The following is a 25,589-nucleotide window of genomic DNA, read 5'->3' as shown; positions in this document are numbered from 1 at the left end:
GAACCAAAGACTACACTCCACTGGTAGGGAACTTAAAAGGTACAACGCTTTTATTTAACAGACTGCTACACTACACTTGTTCGTCCTCTTCTGGAGAATTGTTTGGCGATATGAGATCCTTGCCAGATATAATTGACGGAGAACATCGTTGGGGTCCAAAGAAGAGCATCTCCTTTTGTATTCTAGCAATGGAAGATAGGGTGGCAATCATTAAAGAAAAAGGCGTTTATAGTTGCTGTGAGATCTTTTCACGAAACTTCAAACACCAGCTTTCTACTCTGAATGCGAAGATATTTTTTGAGTCACACCTACAAAGAGAGAAATGACCACCGCAATAAAATAAATCAGAGTTCATACGGTAAGATTTAGGTATTCATTTTTACTACCTGTTATTTGAGAGTGGATCGGTCGTGAAATAGTCTGAAAATGATCCTAAGAACCGCCTGAAAAGCACTTAAGTGTGAATTGCAGAGTAGTCACGTAATCCAGAATGAGATTTTCACTCTGCAGCGGAGTGTGCGCTAATATGAAACTTCCTGGCAGTTTAAAACTGTGTGCCGGACCGAGACTAGCCTTTTGCATTTCGCGGACAAGTGCTCTACCATCTGAGCTACCCAAGCACGACTCACGCCCCGTCCTCACAGCTTTACTTCTGTCAGTAACTCGTCTCCTACCTTCCAAACTTTACAGAAGCTTTATCACACACACCTACAAAACGCTGTTCTTTCAGTGTCTGTTGGTGATAGTATATCGATGTGAAGTAAAACCATACGTCTTTCCTCCTATGCGGTGCTTTAAGTGCTGGAAGTTTGTTCACATGTCTTCCCAGTGCAATTCCAGCGCCACGTGGAGAGATTGTAGATATCCATTGCATCCAAATATTCCATGTGCCTCTCCTCCCACCTGTGTGTCACCTGTGGAGAACACCACTCCCTCCCCCCCCCCCCCCCCCCTCTATGCCGCAACTGCAATGACGTTGCCCCTCATCTAAGCCTCCTACAGTACATCCCCTAGGTGGTTGAGGGCATTTCTTCTTCTGTTGCTCCCAAAGCACATACTTGGGGAACAATGGCGCCTCAAACGCCCAACAGCCTCCTCCAGTTCCTCTCAAGTGGAAGGAATCCCTTGGGACTCTATGTTCCAAGGTCTACACCTGTGCAGAAGTGGACACCAGCCAGAGGCTGAAGGGGCCACAAGCTGCTGGACGAAGGGCTTCACAGTTTTCCTCTGTACCTGAAGCTACTGCAGAGAAGCCCTCCCAGTAAGCCCCTAAAGAGAAGTGAGAGGGCAAAGAGATGAAGAAGTCTATTAAGAAACAAGCACCCACACCACCACTCCTTACCAGTTCCACATTTGAGGACGATGAGGAGATTTTAGTGTCCGCCAAGGATCTAGATCTCGCCGACCCCTCAGAAGCAATGACATGTAAACTGCCTTCTTTGTCCATTCATGCCTTCCCACACTACTGAAAGCATCATCTTCCAGTGGAATTGTGGGAGTTTTTCCTCCACCTACCTGAGCTACGACAACTCTTAAGCGTTACACTGCTTTCTGTGTCGCCCTTCAGGAAACTTTGTTTCCAGCAATGCAGATCCTCGCCCTTCGTAGCTATCAGGGCTATTACAAAAATCGTAATAACTGTAACAGGATGTCAGGTGGAGTAAGTAAATAAGTCCTTACCTCTGTCTACAGCAAACCTCTGCCCTTCAAACACCCTGAGAAGCAGTGGTCAGGGTAAGGACAACGCATGAAATTACCATCTGTAACATCTACCTTCCTCCAGTTGGTGCAGTATCACAAAATGTATGGATGCACTAATTTCTCAACTCCCCCTACATTTCCTACTTTTAGGTGATTTCTACGACCGTAGCAATTCGTGATTTGGTAAAGATGTCGAGAATCTATTAACTCATCTCGACCTTTGCGTCCTGAATATAAGTGCTTCCTCTAATTTCAGTGTAGCACATGGCACATACCCGGCCATTGGTTTCTCAGTTTGCAATCCTGGCCTTCTACAATCTGTATACTGGAGAACTCACAATGACTTTTGTCGTAGTGAACACTTTCCACTCTTCCTATCCCTCCCAAGACGTCTCTCACCTGGACGCTTGCCCAGGGGACTGGGATGCTTTCGCCTCTGTTACCACCCCTGGATCTACGATGCTTGGTAACATCGATGTGGTGATCCAGAATTTTACTATGACCATTGTTTCTGCAGTTCCTCATGTTGTCCCAGGTGAAAGACAGTGCCTTGGTGATCACCGGATGTCTCTATTGTCATTAGATGTCGCAGATGGGCCCTTCAACATCATAAGCGGCACGCACAAGCGGCTCCGTGTCTGCGTCAGTCGTCTAATTAAAAGGCGGAAGCAGGAGTGCTGGGAACGGTACGCTTCCATCATTGGAGCACAAACTCTAATTTCCAGATTTGGATTAAGATCAAACGCGTTTAGAGATATGTCCCTGCAGATATACCTGGAATTTCCACTAACGGTGCTATCTATAGCGTCGCAGAAACAATCACAGAGCGTTTTATTGATCATGATGCTCGAGCCTCTGCGTCTGAGAATTACTATACGCCACCTTGAGCCATACAATGCTCCATTCAGTGAATGAGAATTTCTCAATTCCCTTGCTCATTGTGCCGCCACAAACTCTAGCCAGACTGCATGGATCCCCAAATGATTAAACATCTATCAGCAGATTACGAGCGCCACATCTTTGCCATCTTCAGCCACATCTGGATCGATGCCGAATTCCCGAGTCAGTGGGAAGAAAGTATTATCGTTCCACTTCTAAAACCTGGTAAGACCGTGTTAGATGTGGATAGATATTGTCCTATTAGCTTCTGTGTAAGTTGCTCGAACGTATGGTGAGCCAGCGGTTGTACTGGCTCCTTGAGTCTCGGGCCTTCTGGCTCCATCCCAGGGCAGTTGTCGCCAAGGTCGCTCCACCACTGATAACTTGATCCACCTGCATTCTGCCATCTGAAAGGCCTGCTCTCGCCGTCATCACCTTATTGCCGTCTTTTTTGACCTGATGAAAGCCTATGGCACCACCTAAAGACACCACATCGTCACTGCGTTACACGAGTGGAGTCTTGGGACCCCTCTCCCAACTTTTTTGTCACTCCGCACCTTCAGAATTCACACAGTTGTCCGCATATCCAAGAGAATGGAGTTCAAATGGTTCAAATGGCTCTGAGCACTGTGAGATTTAACATCTGAGGTCACCAGTCCCCCAGAACTTAGAACTACTTAAACCTATTTAACCTAAGGACATCACACACATCCATGCCCGAGGCAGGATTCGAACCTGCTACAGTAGCGGTCGCGCGGTTCCAAACTGAAGCGCCTACAACCGCTCGGCCACACCGGCCGGCGAGAATGGGGCCCTGTAGGGTTTTGTACTGAGCGTCCCCATCTTTTTAGTTGTCATTAATGGTCTCGCAGCAGCTGTGGGGTCCTCAGTATCACCCTTCTTATATGCTGACGACTTTTGCATATCCCTTTGCTCATCTACTATTGGTATGGCTGAACGTCGATCGCAGGGATCTACACGAAAGGTGCAGTCGTGGGTCCACATCCACGGCTTTCAGTTTTCAGCCGCCAAGACTCGTGCAATTCTGTTGCCTTCGTACAATTCATCTGCACCCACAATTTAATCTTGATGACCATCTCCTTAATGTAGTGGACTCTTATCGCTTTTTGGGACTGGTTTTCGACGCACGTTTAACTTGGTTTCCCCACCTTCATCAGCTTAAGCAAAAGTGTTGGCGGCACCCTAACATTCTTCGATGCCTGAGTCACACCGACTGGACTGCCCTACCCTGTTGCAACTGTACAAGGCACTTGTACAGTCCTATCTTGACTAAGAGAGCCTGGCGTATGGTTCAGCATCGCCTTCAGTATTGCGGATGCTGGACCCTATACACCACTGTGGATTTCGACTTGCTACGGGAGCTTTTAGAACGAGCCCTGTGAACAGACTAATCGTGGAAGCTGGGCTTCCCCTTGCGGATCAGGTGACAACAACTGCTAGCCAATTATGCTGCGCACTTTCGCAGCTCACCTAAACATCCGAATTACCGTCTCATTTTCCCCAAAGCGGTGACCCATATACCGCAACGGCGGCTCAGATCTGGGATTAGAATTGCAGTCCCTGTCTGCTCCCTTCTTATTAAACTCGAGTCTTTCTCTCTACCACCTCTCCTCTGGGTCCACTTACGTACATCTTCGTGGTACATACCTCAACCACAGTTTCGTCTGCACCTACCACAAGTGCCGAAAGACTTAGTTCATCCTGCAGCCCTCCGCTGCCTGTTTCTCTCTATTCTTGATGCATCCCAGGTTTCAGAAGTAGTTTACACTGGTAGCTCAATGGTTGACGGTCACGTTGGGTTTGCTTATGCTCATGCAGTACGAACTGCAGTGCCTTCGTTGACAAATGGCTGCAATGTCTTCACTGCGGAGCTGGCAGCCATCTCTTGCGCTTTGGAGCATATCCGTTCGTGCACTAGGGAGTCCTTCCTCTTTTGTAGCGACTCCTTGAGAGCGTTTCAATCTCTCGATCAGTGCTATCCTTGCAATGGTTTGGTAATGGCCATCCAAGAGTCTGTTTACATCCTCGAAAACGTGGACGGTCAGCGGTCTACATATGGACTCCGGGACACATCGGAATCCGGGGAAATGAACTTGTCGACAGGCTAGCCAAAGAGACTACTCTTAAACCGAGTCTGGAGCTCAGCATACTGGAATCTGATCTTTGATCGGTATTAGCCGCTACGGTTTTCGGCTCTGGAGTACAGAGTGCCACTCCCTGACTTGGCTGAATAAGCTACCTATGATAAAGGAGACAATGAATGTGTGGAGGTCTGCTGTACGAGCCTCTCACACCAGCCATACTCAGTCACCTCCTACGTCACGAGGTCCCACCTTAGTGTCGCTGTGGTTCACGCTTGACAGTGGTGAACGTCTTGTTGGACTGTCCAAATTTAACTGCCCTGCAGCTGACTTTAAATCCCCGCGACGCGCTCCCTTCGATTTTAGCCGGAAATGCCTCTACAGCTAACAAAGTTTATAAGTTTTATCCGTGAAAGGCACTTTTATCAATCTATTTAAGGGTAGGCTCCTTAGCTTCATCTCTCAGGCACTGACCCTACTTGCTTTTTACTTCTTCCTAGTTCCCTCTAGGTTTTAGTGTGTTTCAGAATGGCTTGCTCATGTTTTCTATTCCTGCAGTCAGCCAGCCGATGCCATGTGCTATATTGTTTTGACACCATCTACCGCTTTTTTTTCCTTTTAACTACTGTTTTCAATTTTCGCTTGATACTTTAGATTTCTGCTTCAGTGTGGTTACACATATAGTTTTACGCATTTTATTCCTTCCCTGGATTTAAGGTGTTAGGATAATTTTGGGGTATTGTTTTAATCCGTGACCAATGTTACCAAGGAAAAAAGGGACTGATAATCTTGTAGTTTAGTCCCTTTTATTTTTACGTTTTCTTGTATATTGCCTTTACATATCCCTACCATTTAGCTTCAATATATTCAATTACTTGCACTGTAAATGATTACATTTACTTTATGTTTGCACTTCACTCTTCATTTTTTATATCTTTTTCAATATTATTCATCAGTTTTATATCCTCTTGACGAGAGTAATCAGTTATAGTCCGACGGTGGCCTTGTAAGCCGGAAACGGATTCACGAAATGAATTAAAAGGTCGACCTTTAAATTTATCGAAGCTATGGTACCCGCCCAGCGGAAATGAGTCGACGCGACGTTCAACTGTGACAATTCTAAGTGGATGTCGAAAATGGCACGCAGTGATGTGGTTCGAACTCCACGTTAAATGGCAAATCTCGCTGCGGACAAACTGGTTCTCACGTCAGAGGACAGTAAGAGTTTGCTAGCTGCATCATTCATGCTGAATAAAGCTCTGTAGCATTCACATCAACTCCTAAATCACTAGGGCGCCCGATTTAAAATTGTATTTATATTAAATAAAAGGTTGCAAAGCTGCCTTAAAATGTTCAGAACAACGAAATCAAGCAAATCAATGTTTCTTGCAAATTAGATACGAAAAAACTATCATAAAGAGATAACAGTACCTTATTAATTCCCTCTTAGGCATGAATTTACTGCGCAGAATTCGCTTAGGCGATTACTATTTTTGTATGACGAAAATTAATCAGCTGAAGACTGTGCACTGACGATCGTATTGCAGTATCAGGGCCAGTCACGTACCTGAAACAAAAAAATTAAAATATTTTCAAAAATATGAGTAACGCCATCTTACTTGCCTCACGTACATTTGACTCTAGAAAATCTAATGTGTTGCTAACAAATTAGCTACGCCCTGAAGACTGGAACAGTACCAAAAAACACTCTCACTCTATTATTCTAGGGAGTGATCGATAAAAGTTTATTTTTTTACACTGCCACAAATTTCCGTACTACAGTTACATATCATTGTAATTATTATGTCGTTAGAGTTTGGCATAGCTGCTAGATATATGATGAAAGAAAACAACCAGTGCCAGAACATAAACACGCTTAGAGGCAGGAGAAAAGTTTTCAGATCTTAGCCTGCACAAATTATGTGTTCACTTCAGAACGAAATGGAAGTGAATGAAAATTCGAAAGACGTCTTACGAAAAGTAAGACAATCTGCAGCGGTTTATGTAACTTATTAAAAGTAATTTAAAAGTTTAAAACATTAATTAAGAGCTTGCAAAAGCAATTAGCGCCGCCAAACCTCGACGTGCTCCTGGGGGAAACAGGCTATTCCACTGGTAGCGAAAAGAGCCTTGCGGGCGAACTATGTCGACGCAACCTGACAGCGTGCAAACAAGATGCCCCTCTTTGCGCAAAGAAGCTTTGGGCGGCGTAAGTCCTTTGACTAGAACTTTTCCCGCGGTTCTGAGCGCTGGGAATTGAGATTTCAAGCGTGAAATTTACAGGGCGACTACGTCACCTGACCTGACCTGACGTTAAGATGTTATACTGACGACGTCGCTGCTAGAGTGTTTCGCCGACAACTATCTCTCAACTCTTCATACTCGAGTAAAAATAGTGAATCGCTAGGCAGACCACAACCCGGAGTAAGATGGTATCTCAGATCAAGAGGGTCTGCTTCGAAATTACCTCGCTCATTGCAGACAAACAAACACCAAAGTTACCATGACGCGGATGGTTTGTTTGTTGTTATGAAACTGAACACCTAACTTAATGTCAATATACGGAAAAAAAATTCCAACACCAACAAGGAACTGTGTGACATAAACGAAAGCTGACAGGCGTCTTTCTACATCTGAAAGATGATTATTAAAATTTCGCGCCAGCTTATAAAAGTGACGCTAGTAGCACCACTATGAGGCTGTTAATGGGTTTGCTTTAAATACGTGCTGCAAAGATCGTGAGCGTTAGTTACTTCTGCGATTGGACGTGGTGAGTTGATGTTAGTCACTGATGTTGAGCGTGACAAAATGCCATTATCAACACCTCACTTACTTTGAACGAAGTGATTTCATAGTGTTACAAAAATCTGAATGTTCCTTCCGCGATAGTGCGGAAAGAATTGGCGGGAATGAAAGACTTGGCGGGAATGTAAGCCACTGTACATGATTTACGTTATAGCTGGCAGCGGTGGTCACGAGAATGTACGGTGGCAACAAGACCGTACTTAGGACGGCCAGGTGGCACCACAGAAAGGGAAGACCGTCGTGTACGGAGTATGGGTCAGGTGCAACGTACTTCTTCCATAGCAGGAGTCTGAGCAACATTTGGCACCACAGTGACAGCTCCGAGCCAGACGTCCTGTAGTGCGCACTCTGCTGACTCCAAACCACCGTAATTTTCGTCTTCAGTAGTGTCAAGCTCATTGGAGGGCAGGATGGAAGTCTGTTGTGTTTTTTGATGACAGCTGGTTCTGTCTCGGCGCCAGTGATCACTGTGTGTTGTTTAGAAGGAGGCCAGATGAAGACTTGCAATCACTCTTTCTGTGTACTGCACATACTGGACTTACACTTTGAGCTATGGTCTTAGGTGCAATTTCGTATAACAGCAGGAGCACACTCGTGGTTACTCCACTCAACCAGAACCAGATTGCAAATTTGTACGTCAGCCTGGTGATTCGATCTGTTACGCTGACGTTCATGAACAGCATACCAGACGATGTTTTCGAACATCGCTCACCCACAGACCACTGTTGTAACCCAACATGCTCTACAGAGTGTAGACACCTGTCTCGGCCTGCTCGGTCACCAAATATGCCTGAAATCGAGCAAATAGGGGATATCATCAGACCACCGCGTCACCTACAAACAGCATTAACCGTCCCTGTACTGACCGGTCCACAAACTGACATCCAGCACATGTACAACACAATGCATGCACGTTTGCTTGTTTGCATTCAACATCCTGGCGCTTACACAGGTTATTCACGTGCCCGCATTTCACATTTGCAGTGATGTAACACGCGCTCATATTAACCTGTGATCTTGCAATGTTAAACACTTACACATGTTGCCTAGAAAATTGAGTTTATGAAATTTCGTTATTCTTTATTAATTACTTTTTGGTGTTTTGGCCACAATGGTTCAGGTATACATGCCGACGTCGCAAGCTTAAAATTAAGAGATAGAGAAAATATACTGGATATTGAACAGGTAACTCAAAACGCAAAGGAGATGAAAACATAATAGTCATGCGGGACTGGAACGCCGTTGTACAGGAAGGAGTAGGAGAAAGGGTTATGGGAGAATATGGGCTTGGTACAAGGAACGAGAGAGGAGAAAGGCTAATTGACTTCTGCAATAAAGAGCAGCTAGTAATAACGAATACTCTGTCCAAGAATCACGAGAGGAGGAGGTATACTTGGAAATGCCCAAGAAATATGGGAAGATTTCAGTTAGATTACACCATGGTCAGGTAGAGATTTCGAAATCAGATACTGGATTGTAAGACGTAACCAGGCACAGATATAGACCAAAGTGATGAAGAGATTAAGTTTAAGAGACTAGTCAGGAAGAATCAGTATGCAAAGAAGTGGTATACGGAAGTACTAAGGAGCAAAGAAATACGCTTGAAGCTCTCTAAAGCTATAGATACTGCGATAACGAATAGCTCAGTGGGCAGTTCAGCTGTAGAGGAATGGACATCTTTAAAAAATGCAATCACAGCATTTGGAAAAAAAATCATAGGTACAGTGAAGGTAACGGCGAAGAAACCACGGGTAACAGAAGCAATACTTCAGGTGATTGGTGAAAGAAAGAAGCATAAAAAATTTCAGGGAAATTTAGAAATACAGAAATACAAGTCGCCTGGGAATTAAATAAACAGGAAGTGCAGGGAAGCTAAGGCGAAATGGCTGCTCGGAAATGTGAAAAAATAAAAAAAGAAATGGTTGTCGAAAGGACTGGCTCAGCATACAGAAAAGTCAAAAGAACCTTCGGTGACATTAAAAGCAATGGTGGTAACATTAAGAGTGCAATGGGTATTCCGCTGTTAAACGCAGAGGAGACAGCGGATAGGTGGAAGGAGCACACAGAAAGTCTCTACGAGATTGTCTGATGTCATTGAAGAAGTAACAGGAGTCGATATGGAAGAGATAAAGCATCCAGTATTAGAATCAAAATTTAAAAGAGCATTTGAAGACTTAAAATCAAATAAGACAGAATGGGTAAAGCAATAACAGCCCAACTGCGGCTCAAAGAAAGTTCGCGACCGAGTTAAAGCTGAAGACAACCCGTCCATGTGTGCTAACAATCAAGAATTTCATTCGGAAGTTTGAGACAGCGGATAGTGTTCATGATGACGGTGTTAGCAAGTCGGTCGTCCGAGAAGGGTGAAAACGCCTAAAAACATCGAGAAGACAAGCGCTGTGTTTCAAACCAGACCCAGGAAGTCGATCGGACGAGCTGCACAACAAGTGGGAATGAACAGGGAGATACTGCGACAAATTGTTACTGAAGACCTGCATCTCTTCCCACACAAAATTGAAACCATCAGCCATTAAGCCCCAGGGTCTTGGAACAGCGATTGTGTATCACCAAACCTATTGTCCGCAGAATTAACGAACAGAACTTTGATTTGAATATCTTTGGTTTAGCGACGAAGCCCACTTTCATTTGGATGGGTTCCTCAATAAGCAAAATTGTCGCATTTGGGGGACTGAGAATCCGCATTTCACGATCGAGATGTCTCTTCATCCTCAACGGGTGACTGTGTGGTGTGCAATGTCCAGTCACAGAATAATCTGTTCGATATTCCTTGATGGCACGGTGACTACCGAACGGTACTTCAAGGATCTGGAAAATGATTTCATCCCCGTTATCGAAAGTGACCCTGATTTCGACAAGATATGGCTCATGCAAGACGGAGCTCGACCCCGTCAAAGCAAGAGGGTGTCTGATGTCCTGCAGGAGCAGTTTAGAGACCGCATTCTGCCTCTGGGGTATACAGAGGCCATTGTCATGGGCCTCGATTGGCCGCCATATTCTCTCTGAACATTTGCGACACTTTTTTGTGGGGCTATATTAAAGAAAATATGTACATCAATAATCTCAAAACCATTGATGAGTTGAAAATAGTCATTCTGGAGGTCATCGACAGCATCGTGTTCCGACACTTCATGGGGTCATGCAGAATTTCGCTATTCGTCTGCGCCACATTATCGTCAATGATGGCAGGCAAATCGAAAATGTCATAAACTAAATCCGAATATCTACAGTGATGTTTATATGTTGCACAAAGTGTGTGCACGGCGTAGTTTGTAACTATTTTCGGCTTTTTTTCATACAGTTCAATAATTGTCTTCCTGTATGAGTTTGGATATACATTATCCAACTTTTACAAAAATATTATTCACATAATTCAAAAGACTGCAAGAGCTGACAAGTGAGAGAATTATCGCACTATCAGCTTAAAAGCTCATACACCCAAGTTGCTGACAAGAATAATGTACTGAGAAACGGAAAAGAAAATTGAGGATCTGTTAGATGACGATCAGTTTGGCATTAGGAAAGGTAAAACACCAGAGCTGCAATTCTGACGTTACAGTTCAAAATGAAAGCAAGATTAAAGAAAAATAAAGACCTGTTTATAGGATTTGTTGACCTTGAAGAAGCGTTCGACAGCGTAAAATGGTGCAAGATGTTCGAGATTCTGAGGAAAATAGGGATAAGCTATAGGGAGGGACGGGTGGTATACAACACGTACAAGAGCCAAGAGGAAATAATGAAAGTGGATGATCGAGAACGAAGTGCTCGGATTAAAAAGATTAAAAAGGGTGTAAGACAGGTACGTAATCATTCGCCCCTACTGTTCTATCTGTACATCGAGGAAACAATGATGTAAATAAAAGAAAGGTTCAAGAAAGGAATTGAAATGCAACCTGAAAAGATATCAATGACACGATTCGCTAATGACATTGCTATCCTTAGTGAAAGTGAAGAAGAATTACATGATCTGCTGAATGGAATGAACAGTCTAATGAGTACAGAATATGGATTTACAGTAAATCGAAGAAAGACGAAAGTAATGAGAACAGCGAGAAACTTAACATCAGGATTCATGGTCATGAAGCTGATGAAGTTAAGGAATTCTGCTACCTAGGCAGTAAAATAACCAATGACGGACGGAGCAATGAGGACATCAAAAGCAGACTAGCTGGCTAAGAGATTTTCAACTAGTATCAAACATAGGTCTTAATTTTAGGAAGAAATTTCTGAGAACGTACGTTTGGAGCACAGCATTGTGTGCTAGTGAAACATGGACTGTGGGAAAACCGGAACAGAAGAGAACCGAAGCACTTGAGATGTGGTGCTACAGACGTATGTTCAAAATTAGGTGGACTGATAAGGCAAGGAATGAGGAGATTCTGCGCAGAGGCGGAGAGGAAAGGAATATGTGGAAAACACTGCCAAGAAGAAGGGAGAGAATGACAGGATATCTGCTAATACATCAGGGAATGATTTCCACGGTACTAGAGGGAGCTATAGAGGGCAAAAACTGTAGAGCAACACAGAGATTGGAACAACCCAGCAAATAATTTAGGACGTAGGTTGTAAGTACTACTCTGAGATGAAAAGGTTTGCGCAGCAGAGGAATTCATGCTCGACCACGTCAAACCAGTCAGAAGACGGATGACTCAAAAAAAAAAGAAAAGAACCACAGTAGCATCTGTTGACATTATTGTTTATCCTTACTTACTTTCACCGTCGAGTCCACAATGATAAAATGCAGGAATGCCGGATCGCTTACAGCGTATGTTTAATTATTTGAGATCGCTTGCGGCCACAGTAATTTCAGCTGGGTACAAAACATTTATCGACACTAATATATTATGATTTATTTAAATCTTATGTCAGTTTTATGAAGAGCATTTGTTTAAATACGTCGAACGAAGTTTACGAAATTGTAAATAATTCTTCAATAATACACAAGTTTTGGATCGGTCCAATTCCCAGAACTCCTGAAGATAGACGTTGACTACGGATATTGTATAAAAGACACTGTCCCTTTGACTGTTCAGAGATGTCACTAAACCCACCCAAATATGTAAAAAACCATGCATGAGCAACGCCTATTAGACGGAGAGCGTTCGACAGCCGATCAGTTCCAGTCATTCCACCAGGAAGGAGTTACACGGCTCGTGTTGTCTGTAGTTCAAGCAAGACTAGACGGTCAATACCGCCGTTCGATCGCGTCCGCATTGTTACTTTGTGCCAGGAAGGGCTCTCAACAAAGGAAATGTCCAGGCGGCTCGGAGTGAACCAAAGCTATGTTGCTCGGATATGGAGGAGTTACAGAGACAGGAACTGTCGATGAAATGCCTCGCTCAGGCCGCCCAAGGGCTACTACTGGATGACCGCTACCTACGGATTATGGCTCGGAGGAAACCTGATAGCAACGTCACCATGTTGAATAATGCTTTTCGTGCAACCACTGGACGTCGTGTTAAGACTCAAACTGTGCGCAACAGGCTGCATGACGCGCAACTTCATTCCCGATGACCATGGCGAGGTCCATCTTTGATACCACGACACAATGCAGTGCGATACAGATGGGTCCAACAACATGCCGAATGGACTGCTCACGATTGGCATCACGTTCACTTCACCGATGAGTGTCGCATATGCCTTGAACCAGACAATCGTCGGAGACGTGTTTGGAGGCAACCCGGTCAGGCTGAACGCCTTAGACACACTGTCCAGCGAGTGCTGTTTTGGGGTGGCATTATGTGAGGCCGACTTACGCCGTTGGTGGTCATGGAAGGCGCAGTAATGGCTATACTATACGTGAATGCCATCCACCGACCGATGGTGGGGCATTCGTTTTCATGAACGACACTTCGCGCCCCCATCGTGCACATCTTGTGAATGACTTCCTTCAGGATAACGAAGTCGCTCGTCTAGAGTGCCCAAAATGTTCTCCAGAGGTGAACCCTATCGCACATGCCTGGGATAGAAAAAAGGGCTGCTTATGGACGACGTGACCCACCAACCACACAGGGATCTACGCCGAATCGCCGTTGACAAGTGGGTCAATCTGGACCAACAGTGCCTTGATGAACTTGTGGATAGTATGCCACGATGAATACAGGCAGGCATCAGTGGAAGAGGACTTGCTACTGGGTATTAGAGGTACTGATGTGTCCAGCAATCTGGACCACCACCTCTGAAGGCCTCGCTGTATGATGGTACAACATGGAATGTGTGGTTTTTATGAGCATTACAAAGGGCGTGAATGATGTTTATGTTGATCTCTATTCCAGTTTTCTGTATAGGTTCCGGAATTCTCGGAACCGAGGTGATGCAAAACTATTTTTTATGTGTGTAATTCCATCTTTCTCTTTGAAGTATTAGCTGAACGTGACTATGACATAATCTCAAACATAATAACAGGTGCCTACTGCACCAAAAACAGTATGAAGTGGAAAACTTCGGCGAACTTGTCAGCGTATTAACGATCTAAACAATAGATACTGGTTTCACCGTGCAATTACGAGGGTTGTTCGGAAAGTAAGGAAATATCGGTCGCGAAATGGAAACCACAGTGAAGATCAAAACTGTTTTCTTTGCACATTTAGCTACACCTTCCAGATACTTCTCTACATAGACGCCACTCCGCCTTGGACTTTTGTCGGAGCGTTATACCAAATTTGCAACACCGTTGTCGTAGAAGGCAGCTGCCTGAGCTTTCCGATAATTCTCTACGCTGATATATTTCGCGTAGCCTGCTCCCAAGTGTTGTCTTCGTATCCAGCGTTTCATGTGAACAGAGATAATACTCAGGACGCGCCAATTTGGGCTGTGTTGTGGGTGATCGAACACTTCCCATCGAAAGCCTGCAGGAGCGTCTTCACTGCCCCCGCAGAGTGCGGCTGACAAGGGAACCTCACCATCGCACCCCCCTCAGATTTAGTTATAACTTGGCACAGTGGATAGGCCTTGATAAACTGAACACAGATCAATTGAGAAAACAGGAAGAAGTTGTGTGGAACTGTGAAAAAATAAGCAAAATATACAAACTGAGTAGTCCATGTGCCACATAGGCAACATCAAGGAAAATGTGAGCTCAGTAGCGCCGTGGTCCCGTGGTAGCGTGAGCAGCTCCAGATGGAGAGGCCCTTGGTTCAGGTCTTCCCACGAGTAAAAATTTTACTTTCTTAGTTATTATCTGTCCGTTCGTTCATTGACGTCTCTGTTCACTGTAATAAGTTTAGTGTCTGTGTTTTGCCACCGCATCGCAAAACCGTGCAATTAGTAGGCGAAAGGACGTGCCTCTCCAATCGGAACCGAAAACATTTGATCGCAAGGTCATAGGTCAACCGATTCCTCCACAGGAAAACACATCTGATATATTCTATGCGACCCTGGTGACGGCATGTGCGTCACATGACAGGAATATGTTGTCGACCCACCTAACTTGTGCACTTGGCGAATGGGTAAAAAGATTCTTCTACCTTGCCCGATTTAGGTTTTCTTGTGGATGTGATAATCACTCCCCAAAAAGTGATGAAAACATAAGAGTTTTGTCACATAAACTGAAAATAAAAAATTAAAGTTTTCACTCGATGGAAGATTTGAGCCAAGGACCTTTCGTTCCGCAGCTGCTCACGTTACCACAAGACCACGGCACTCCTGCGGTCCTAGTGTCCTTGATGTTGCTTATCTTCCCACAAACTACTCATTTTGTATATTTTGCTTATTTTTTCACAGTTCCACACAACTTCTTCCTGTTTTCTCAATTGATCTGTGTTCAGTTTTTCAAGGCCTATCCACTGTGCCAACTTATAACTAAATCTGAGGGGGGTGCGATGGGGAGGTTCCCTTGTGAGAATTGCCAGGTAGAAAGAAGTGCGTTGCAGTTGTGTTAGGTGGGCTGCATTCATTAAGGCGAAGCCTCTCAGCGGGCCCTCCTATATGGCGGGAGACATTGTTGTTCTAGGCACCTTTCCTCGCTCACAGTTCGCTCACAACTGAAAAGAGCGTCTTGATGCGATCGACGGGCATACTAGAGACACTGCCCAAAACGTCTGTGAAAAGCCTCGTCGGATTTTCACAGTGGTTTCCATTTCGCGACCGATCGTTCCTCACTTTCCGAATAGCCCTCGTACTTTAATGCAGTTGAGCATGTCATTTGTACAGGGGGTGCACAAGAATATGGAAACAGCGAGAGAAATGAACATACAGGTAAAAACATATGCTACCCAAGCCGGCAGGTTGTCTGTTTTATCTAACCATGAACGACACCTGTGCAATGTCCTAAATACGTTGTAAGTGTCAGTCGTGGTTACAACAGAGTTATGTACGGTTGTGATTGCATTATATCGGAGCTAAGTGCATTTGAGCGAGGGCATATTGTTGGTGCTCGTATTGTGGGTGCTTCTGTAACCGAGGCAGCCGAAATGTTTGGTGCTTCAAGAGCGAATGTGTTGAAAATCTATACCGCACACAGATAAAATGGGAAAAAAATCATCCGTTATGTGACAACCTGCACGGAAGTGTCTGTTGAGCAGTCATGGCAGACGGTCGCTGAAGAGGATTGTGGAGAAAAATAAAATAACGACATCTGCGGTAAAGTGTTTTAGTTTTGTATTTCTAGAAATACATTTCTTGTTGTAGACATTGTCAGTAAACCACACATTCTTTCGATTTTATCATTAATACAAGTACTACTATTAATATTATTATTATTATTATTATTATTACTATTATCATTTATTATTATTATTATTGTGGTATACCCCTGAATAACTATATATGTTGTAATATTAAATTACTAAGGGCAACTGTTTTGAAGCAGAAGTGAATACAGCACTCGCATACGCTTTCGCATAAAAACAATACTAAGGGAGCTCCACAATCAGGTAATTGCAGGACGAGCATCAGTGATGCAGATGTCCCCAACTGGAAAACGTGATGCCAAAGCCGTAAATCCTTAAAATAGTAAATCAGTTATGCTACTTGGGGAGTAAAGTAACTCACGATGGTCGAAGTAGAGAGGAAATAAACGGTAGACTGGCAATGGCAAAGAAAGCGTTTCTTAAGAAGAGAAATTTGTTAACATCGAGTATAGATTTAAGTGTCAGGAAGTCGTTTCCGAAAGTATTTGTATGGAGTGTAGCCATGTATGGAAGTGAAACATGGACGATAAATAGTTAAGAAGAGAACAGAAGCTTTTGAAATGTAGTGCTACAGAAGAATGCTGAAGATTAGGTGGGTAGATCACATAACTAATGAGGAGGTATTGAACAGAATTGGGGAGAAGAGAAATTTGTGGCACAACTTGACTAGAAGAAGGTTCAAATGGCTCTGAGCACTATGCGACTTAACTTCTGAGGTCATCAGTCGCCTAGAACTTAGAACTAGGTAAATCTAACTAACCTAAGGATATCACACACATCCATGCCCGAGGCAGGATCCGAACCTGCGATCGTAGCAGTCGCTCGGCTCCAGACTGTAGCGCCTAGAATCGCACGGCCACTTCGGCCGGCCACTAGAAGAAGGGATCGGTTGGTAGGATATATTTTGAGGCATCAAGGGATCACCAATTTAGTATTGGAGGGCGGCGTGGAGGGTAAAAACCGTAGAGGGAGACCAAGAGATGAATACACTAAACAGATTCAGAAGGATGTAGGTTGCAGTAGGTACTGGGAGATGAAGAAGCTTACACAGGATAGAGTAGCATGGAGAGCTGCATCAAACCAGTCTCAGGACTGAAGACCACAACAACAGATATTCGTTTCGTTTGTCTGTTCTCATTTACTCAGTAAGATGTCCAAACGAGACCAACCTTCGCTTTGCCGTTGTTTCTGATATTTTCTTACTATTTTGCTAAATCTACTCTTTACTTCTCATTTTCAACTCATCTGTTGTTTTACTGAAATCGTTACACCTGAATAATCTGTCTTTCATTTATGTCTGTTCAGTCCAGCTATGGTTCATTGTTAAGCAGTTGCATGCACACACGCATTTAGACAAAACACTGCGGTAAAGTGTTTTAGTTTTGTATTTCTAGAAATACATTTCTTGTTGTAGACATTGTAAGTAAACCACACATTCTTTCGATTTTATCCTTAATACGACAAGTATTACTATTAATATTATTATTATTATTATTACTATTATCATTTATTATTATTATTACTGTGGTATACCCCTGAATAACTATATATGTTGTAATATTAAATTACTAAGGGCAACTGTTTTGAAGCAATGTTGTTAGGTCAAAAAAATAAATGAATAAAAATGAGTTACATTTTAGCTTCTCACCAACAAATTGCTTCATTGGGTTATTTGCGTGTTCGTCATTTTTGTAAGAGTTCTTTTATGTATAACATTGAAATTAATGAAAGTCATTGAAAATTGAGTATAAATTTTAGGAACTTTCAGAGACAAAATTTCCAATGCTACTGCCATCTGAAAGACACGCCTGTCCTCCTGTTGCACTACGTGTGTAAATAGCGCTCAGACTAGCGACAAATAAGTGCCATCCCCTTTCACTCGCGAGTTGTTGGCAATGCCCTCGTATTTATCCGGCCGACCGGAAGCATCGCTTCGGCAGCGCAGGTGTTGGTGGCTGGCGCGTGCTGCGGCCGTGTACCGCGGGCTCCCTCTCTGCCCCTCGCCACCCCGCCGGCCGGCAGCTGCGGCTTCCTAATGAAGGCTTTTTGCGGCCGACATTCCCGTTGCCGGCCTGACCGGCACGAACAATATCGCTCGCCCCGCCGGAGCGGAAACTCAAAGCGGGCCCGCAACACGAGACGCGCAAACATTTTAGCCGGCGGACGGATGCTAATGTTAACTTGCGGCCTTTAATTAAGGCACACGAGTCCCGCGCCCATGTTCAATACTCTGTGGACCGAGCAGCAGGAATTGCGAGCTGCCGCCATCTCCCTGCGCTCACTCATGTATTAACACACACACACACACACACACACACACATTGCCACCCTCCAAGAAAGCAAAAGCGCCTGTTTGTGTCTATTGATTTCTCTGTTCGTCCCCTCAAGCTTGTCCTCATTCCAGTCCTGTCACAGGGTCTACCCTGTAACGTGGACCCACCTAATATTTCTCAAACGCCCCTAGATACCGACACTACGTAACAAAATTATCTGGTGATTGACACTCGTAGCCCTTTTGCCAGTCAGTATAGTGAAGCAACCTTCTCGTTTGTAGAACACTCTAACACATTCGATATTCCTTCAAAAAGTTAGCGAAAGAATTTTTGACTTCTACACTCACTAAAAAACTCACGTGACTGTAGTGCATCATAAGGTTTGTCCATAAGTGCTCTATGCTTTTGGATGTCTTACATCGCTAGGGCACCCAGATCGCATACAGATGTACTACGGATTTTGCATACGTCTCTCAGTGGCGTCTTAATAATTTGCATTCTGTTTATAGAGTGAATCTGGCTTAAAGCTTTGAAGACACAATCGCAAGGACATTTTGCTTGTTTCTGAAAATCTCGTAGCTCCGATACCACAAGTTTTGTTATAGGCGCCACTATTCTTGTATTTTGTGCTCTATTTAGGGGTATTCTGTACGTACTGTTTTAACAAAACATGCTCCAGTGACTTTGCTTTCTAGCTTCCTAGTGCCCCAGTGTGAAAGTGTCCCGCAAAACTTTGAAGCTATCACATAAAGCAAATCAGTGATACATCGCATACTGAAATATTTTTAGGTACTAAATTCTCACGTTTCTCATTTTCTGGTACTGTCTCCACCTTTAAGGAAACTAAAATATTCATATTTACATTTGACTTGACGGCCAGCAAATGCGTGAAATTGTACTCCAAACTGTCCACCGAATACCAGTTTCATGACAGCGGCAATGGATATAGATGTATTACCCAATTGTGACATATGAAAATTTCTGCCAGTCCGGAACTCTAACCCAGATTTCCCTCTTATCGCAAGCGCTAGCCTTAATCAGTTAGGATATCCGTACAATCTTCCCAGTCCGATCCAAAGCTACATATATCACTATCCACTATTAATTGCACATAATCTCCACGTTAGGAACTCCGTGATTACTATAAAATAAGATCAATGACTTGGAAAACTGGATAATTCAAAGGAAATGACTCAGTCATATGTGAGTTTTATCTAGAGGTGAATATTGCACTCTGCGCTGCACTTCCAACTACCTTGCGCAGCTGACATACGTATGGCCTTACGCCTGCATTTGTCCTACAGTTTTATGCCTTCATTACACTATGACTCGAGACCAATAAATAAAGTGCCTCTTACAAGTATGATAACTAAAATTACATCTTTATTGCACTTATCTATGTAAAGTAACCTTACTTGCCTTTATGCATTTCGATTTATTTCCGTAGCAACAACAATTCAGCACCAATGCAGTTCTAATAAACAAATCTTTGTAAAAAGAGCAAATATTACACATGTTACGTAAGTTTCGCTATCATTGCGAAACGTAAACAGCAACGCCATACCAACGTCATGTGACAACATCGCTTTGATGTTGACAACATGTGCAGTCCGTTATGTTCAAAGATATTCTTACTCTTTTGTCATAATGCTTCCATTATTCCTAGCAAATACTTTCATAACAGTTTTTCTGTGCGAAAGGTGAAGATGAAACTGACGACACAGTGCAGATCAGACAAATAGTTCACTGCAGGCAAATTTCAGCCCTATATATTGTACAATTTTTGACTGTTTTTGAAAAATTACACTGCATTTACAGTATTAACATGAGTTAAACCAATTATTTTTCCTAGAGCTGCAGAACTGGCTTATACTAGCATCTGTGAGCTATAGCTCTACGAATAAACTTTATTAGTATCTTGAACCACATAAAGTTTGAAATGGTGGTCGGGGGGAAGAGATACGCAGACAGAAACTACAACCATTTTGATTTTGAGGTGTGCGTGTACGTCTAACCAGCTGTAATGCTTTTACGTCGCTAAGTGCCCAGTTTATTATTTAATCTTTAAGCAGCATTAACTGATGAAAAAATCGTCTATGAGTATAAGTTGTAGCTTGATAGCGGCCAGTTTCTACAACATAAGAGCCTCTGAAATATAATACAAATATACTGAAAATTCTCGAACACATTATCAATGCCTGATATCGGTACTGATGTCAGACAGACCACGGACAAAGCAAGACTGCAAACTAACGATACCTGGGCTTCAAACCGGATAAAATTAAGAAATGAAACGAGAAATTCGGATCTAAAGCTGAATGAGCAACACTGCAATAAAATAACCTGAATCATGGAACTATGAAGGAATTTTTGTTATCGGAATACGGCCCCGAAAAGCCATGATCGGAATATTTAGGTTTAACTGTGACGGGAGAGGTGATTGGTGATTACGACGATAAAATGACGAAATCTCATACTGTTTCTGGATGGAATGGTGAGACACTGCAATTATTTTCTAATCGTCAGTCTGTCTGATGTATAGGTATAAAGTGTTGCAGATGTAGATTCGGAAAGGAACCATTTACACTAACGAAAATTAGTTCAGTCTGAATCTAGAACTTCTGACAGCGAGACGGTAGCTTCAAATAAAAATAGAATTTACGGTTCTGTGACCTGTTTTATTGCCAGTACTGGAATGAACAATGGTGTAGGAAGCACAGACGTAATTAACTTTCTGAAGAGTATGAGTTCAAGAAACGACGAAAATGGTGAGATGCTCATCCTATATAAAGACTATGTTGGTCTAGGCTGTGCATCAGTATCATGGGATACATTTCAAACGTCTTTGCTGCGCCTCTTTTAATGAGGCTATTTGATACGAGCTGCATCCAGGTCGGTGGATTCCAGAATGGCCACCATATTGGTAACGTAACCTCACAAGTTTCCACCTCTCCCATCTTACAATACTTGAATTTAAATTTCTGTTTATCTATATATTTTTGCTTTAGAACGGAGATTCTACACCTGCCAGGTAAAACGCGCTGCTACTGCACTTTCTCCTGCTGTATAAAGACATTCCTTAATTGGTGAAATCAATTTGTAATAGTAGATTTATTAACATGTCGTGTAATACATAATTCGTGAGATACACGGCACACTCGAACTGAAAGTGGATTTGAAGGTAGCAAAAAAGACGCGAGTAACACTGGGAGTAATCTCACAAACAGAACAATGAGAAGAGGATAAATGAGCCAGTAATCACGAACTCACATCTTGCCCTTTGACTGAATGTTGCGGATCTTTAGAAGTATTTCGTTACATGCCAGAGCTGTCTCAAATGTGCAAAATGGCGGTTACTGTTGATCGTTTGAGTGAGATACACAAAATGTATCGGAAGTTTATAGTAGACTGCGTGTCGACTCACCACCATTGTTTACGCCGAATAACATTCCAACGGAAAAGCCAACAGTGATCGATAAGCCATGGTACTTACATACACTTAAGGTGTTCTATGAAATGTTTCCCATAATTCTTGAACACACCTCTTCCGTCGTGTTTTACAGTCGTGTTGTAGGAGAAACACTTTAACTAGACCACTTTATCTAAAAGCGCATTATTCTAGAGAACTCAGTGGAAAAATCTGTTCTGTCGCAAAGATTGACTACCGTTAGAACGATTCAAAACGCACACACTAGTGCATCAGAGTGCTCTCCACCTCATTACAAGATCCGACAAGACATACACAATACACCACGTATGAAAATAGTAAACGTATAGCCGAATGGTTACAAGAATATATTGCAGTGTATGTCACCAATAAACTACAAAGAAAAATGTGGTCTTATCCTCAGACGGATAGCTAATTGTCTTCGAATTTATGTGTACGCATTAGACATACGTCACATGAATGAGGAACTTCACGTACAACATTTCTTGCAAAATTCCCTGCAGAATTCTGCGTTTCTGCACGATGACTTCTATAAGGGACACATAGGAGAGTAGTCCATACCCCATTTCCTTCCTACTGATCAAACTGACGGTGGTTAACAGGGGATGACTACTTTTGAGAGGCCAGCTTGAATGTTATCATCGAGGTAAAATTGTACTCACCCTAAGAAAGCTTTTATGTTGATGAAATCTAATCAAAAAACTATGGGTGTCACCCTTTGATAGGTACAGCCATGAGTAGTTTTGTGGTTGGGGAAAGGGAAGTAATTCACGAGCCAAAATACGGTTACCATGTGATTTCTAGTACTTGGAGTCAGAGAGCCAGAGAGTTTTAATACAAGGAACTTTTAATGTCAAGAAGCTTTAATGTCGGCATGTTTTAATATCAGAATTTTTTATGGCAATAAGATTTCATAATAGTAAGTTTTCTGGCAGGATATTTCATTCACACTTCCACAGTATATAACGCGTATTCACTGAAAGCTGGAAAATCCGTAAACTGCATTATACTTTCTTTACGACAGTTTCATAAGGGTTTACAAGTTTATATTTCTCTGTTGATCTATTTATTTGAGTCATTCCATCATGTACCCGAATGTATTGTTTCAGCCACTATCATTTCAGCGACTGTCATCTATTGAAGCAGCTGAGCGAAACTCTGAAATGAGTCACTTTATCGGCAGACAACACACGACACTATTCCTACAGGTTTGTACATTTCATGCGCAATGTCTGTCATGTCTCCTACATTTTTTAGCGTCCGGCACATTGTTCAAAGGCAACTCATTCCACTCAAAGCTAGGAATTTTTGTCCTATCTATTTACGATGTTGGTTTTTTAATGCACTTGCATGCCTGAGGCTACCAGTACCACAATTTTTCACCTGAATTTCCGTGGAAACGTTACATTATAAGGATGAAACTGTTCTGTGTCGTCATGTTTGTCCCTCAATTTTAAACATTTTCTGAACTTTATGGCCATCAAACATGTTAACAAAGATTAAAGAGCTGATAAAAGGATCTCCTTCTACTGAAAGGAACGTAGTTACCTATGCTACCATGACAGACAACGGGGTCCGAGGTTTCTCCGTAGAACAGAACACTTGTCTCATCTGCATAAAGTTTTATTCCGATATTTGGAAAAGTTCACAAAATCTATACATTTGTGTAGACGCTGTGTACAGATATTGCTTGATTATTGTGAGCACCACATAAAAGGTGACGTCTGCGCGTAGTTCATATGACACTTCATTCACACTATCCAACAAAGGGGGGGGGGGGGGGAGGGAGAGCGAGGGTAAGGGTTGCGCACAACTTATCATTTCGTTCGCTCCGATTGTTAAAACCTGGTTTTACTGTTTTCATATTCTAAACAACATTACGCCGAAGAACAATTGGCCGTACATATTCTCTACCCACCGCCCCCTAATACCTATCCTGTCTTCTCTGAGGAGAAGCGCCGGACACAGGATCTAAAAAGTACGCGATGTGGGTATATAAAATTGGCTCTACAAGATGACTGGTCACTCTGGCAGCTGAAAGAAGCGTCATTGTGTAGTATGACACGAGAAGAACACAAGAGCCAAGACGACAAACAGGCAGACAGCCAACAATGAAGAACACATCACCCTCAACTAAGACTAGATTAACATGTATCGGAAATGTTTGAGGGGGACAGTGCACGGTTTATTCAACTTCGAAAAAGAGTGAACATTTACATTCTGGGTACGGGAACCGATTAAGTCTGTGAACTCTTATCGTGCATATATATGAAAATGTAACTGCACAAATGCCAGTGTTATGAATCACGTCATACAAACCGCGAAGCACGATCTTCGTTGATGTACATGGTGACAAGAACGACAGTGCGTGAAGGCCGCTGGTGACATGCAGTAGTATCAAAATGAACGATAGGTAACCAGACTCTTGTCTGACACACCAGATCAACCACCTTGATGTGTAAAGGGCTTCGAAGTAGACTACTTGTTTATACGCTCCTGTCAGTAAGGGCTCCCTTAAAGGAGAAAGTACGCTAGACCACAGCGGATCGATGCTGCCCATGAGTGACTATGGGTAGTCCGATTTATAAGTGGGATACGGTGGAAATTAAGTGGACAAACACTTTGAAACCACACTCAAATAAAAGAAGTCGGTAGGAGCAGCTATCCCAGCATGGTCTAGGACCATAAACCGATGTTGAAGGCGCTCCCCTCCGATTTGAATACGAATCCATTCTTGGAGGTCATGCATACATGACTAATTTATTCCTCGGCGATGAAAATGTGCCTTACAACACGAATGCAGGCGTTCAGAAATGAATGGAAAAGTTCGTTCAAAACTTCAAACTCCTTTCTCGCACACAAAATTTCGATATCTTAATCCACCTGAACTACTTTAGATCTCAGTCACATGGAGACCTTGCGTATTTCGACGATAATCCACGTATTCACACTAATGAAGTGCAAAGGTGGAGCAGTGGGTGGATGACGTAGCTCACGGTTCTCAAGTCGATAATGTATGGAATAGGCTCTATACTTCTTCCTCTTCCGTATAGTGAGCTTCAGAGAATGGTGACACTGTGAGGCAGGAGACAGCAGTGAGTTTGATTTTTCTTATTTTACGGAAAAAGTCAGTCTAGCGACATTTCTGTGTTTGATTGCCGAATTTGGGGAATTTGGCCATTTCTAGAGCTAAAACTAGAACACAGGAGGACGGTTGCTATCACCGGAGTCAGCCGGTAAAATTCTGATCACGATGAGATGCGACGTCAGCGTACTGGAATGCAGCTCAGCAGAAGACAACATTTTTGTTTTTCTAATTTCCCCGCCCTAGCAGTTGTTGCTGATTGTGAGACTGCACGCAGTGTTCACCGGCTGGTGACTGCCAGTGATCATCCAGACCCACCGTTCGACTAGCGTAGTGCTCCCAAACGCATAGTGCAATATTACTCAGAATGTGTCGCTTCTCGATTGCTATCATAACGATATAAACATTAGGTGACATCTATATTCCGCAAAGGACTTTATGACTGCCGTGCTAGTGATGTGTTCGACTCAACAGACTCAGCTACTGGGAACTACTGGTGATACCAACAGCACCCTTTATATAAGTGAAGGTAGACAACGCTCAGTAATACTCTTTAGTCACAAGTTTTCTTACTTTATATTCCAACCGGTAATACCTTATAACGTTTTCATCAGAAAGTTGAAACGTTTTGGCAGTACGCCCTCATGG

The sequence above is a fragment of the Schistocerca piceifrons genome, chromosome 3 (assembly GCF_021461385.2).
Source record: "Schistocerca piceifrons isolate TAMUIC-IGC-003096 chromosome 3, iqSchPice1.1, whole genome shotgun sequence".
Classification (NCBI taxonomy): Eukaryota; Metazoa; Arthropoda; class Insecta; order Orthoptera; family Acrididae; genus Schistocerca; species Schistocerca piceifrons.
The sequence above is the reverse complement of the archived record's forward strand: the minus strand, read 5'-3'. Positions refer to the sequence as shown.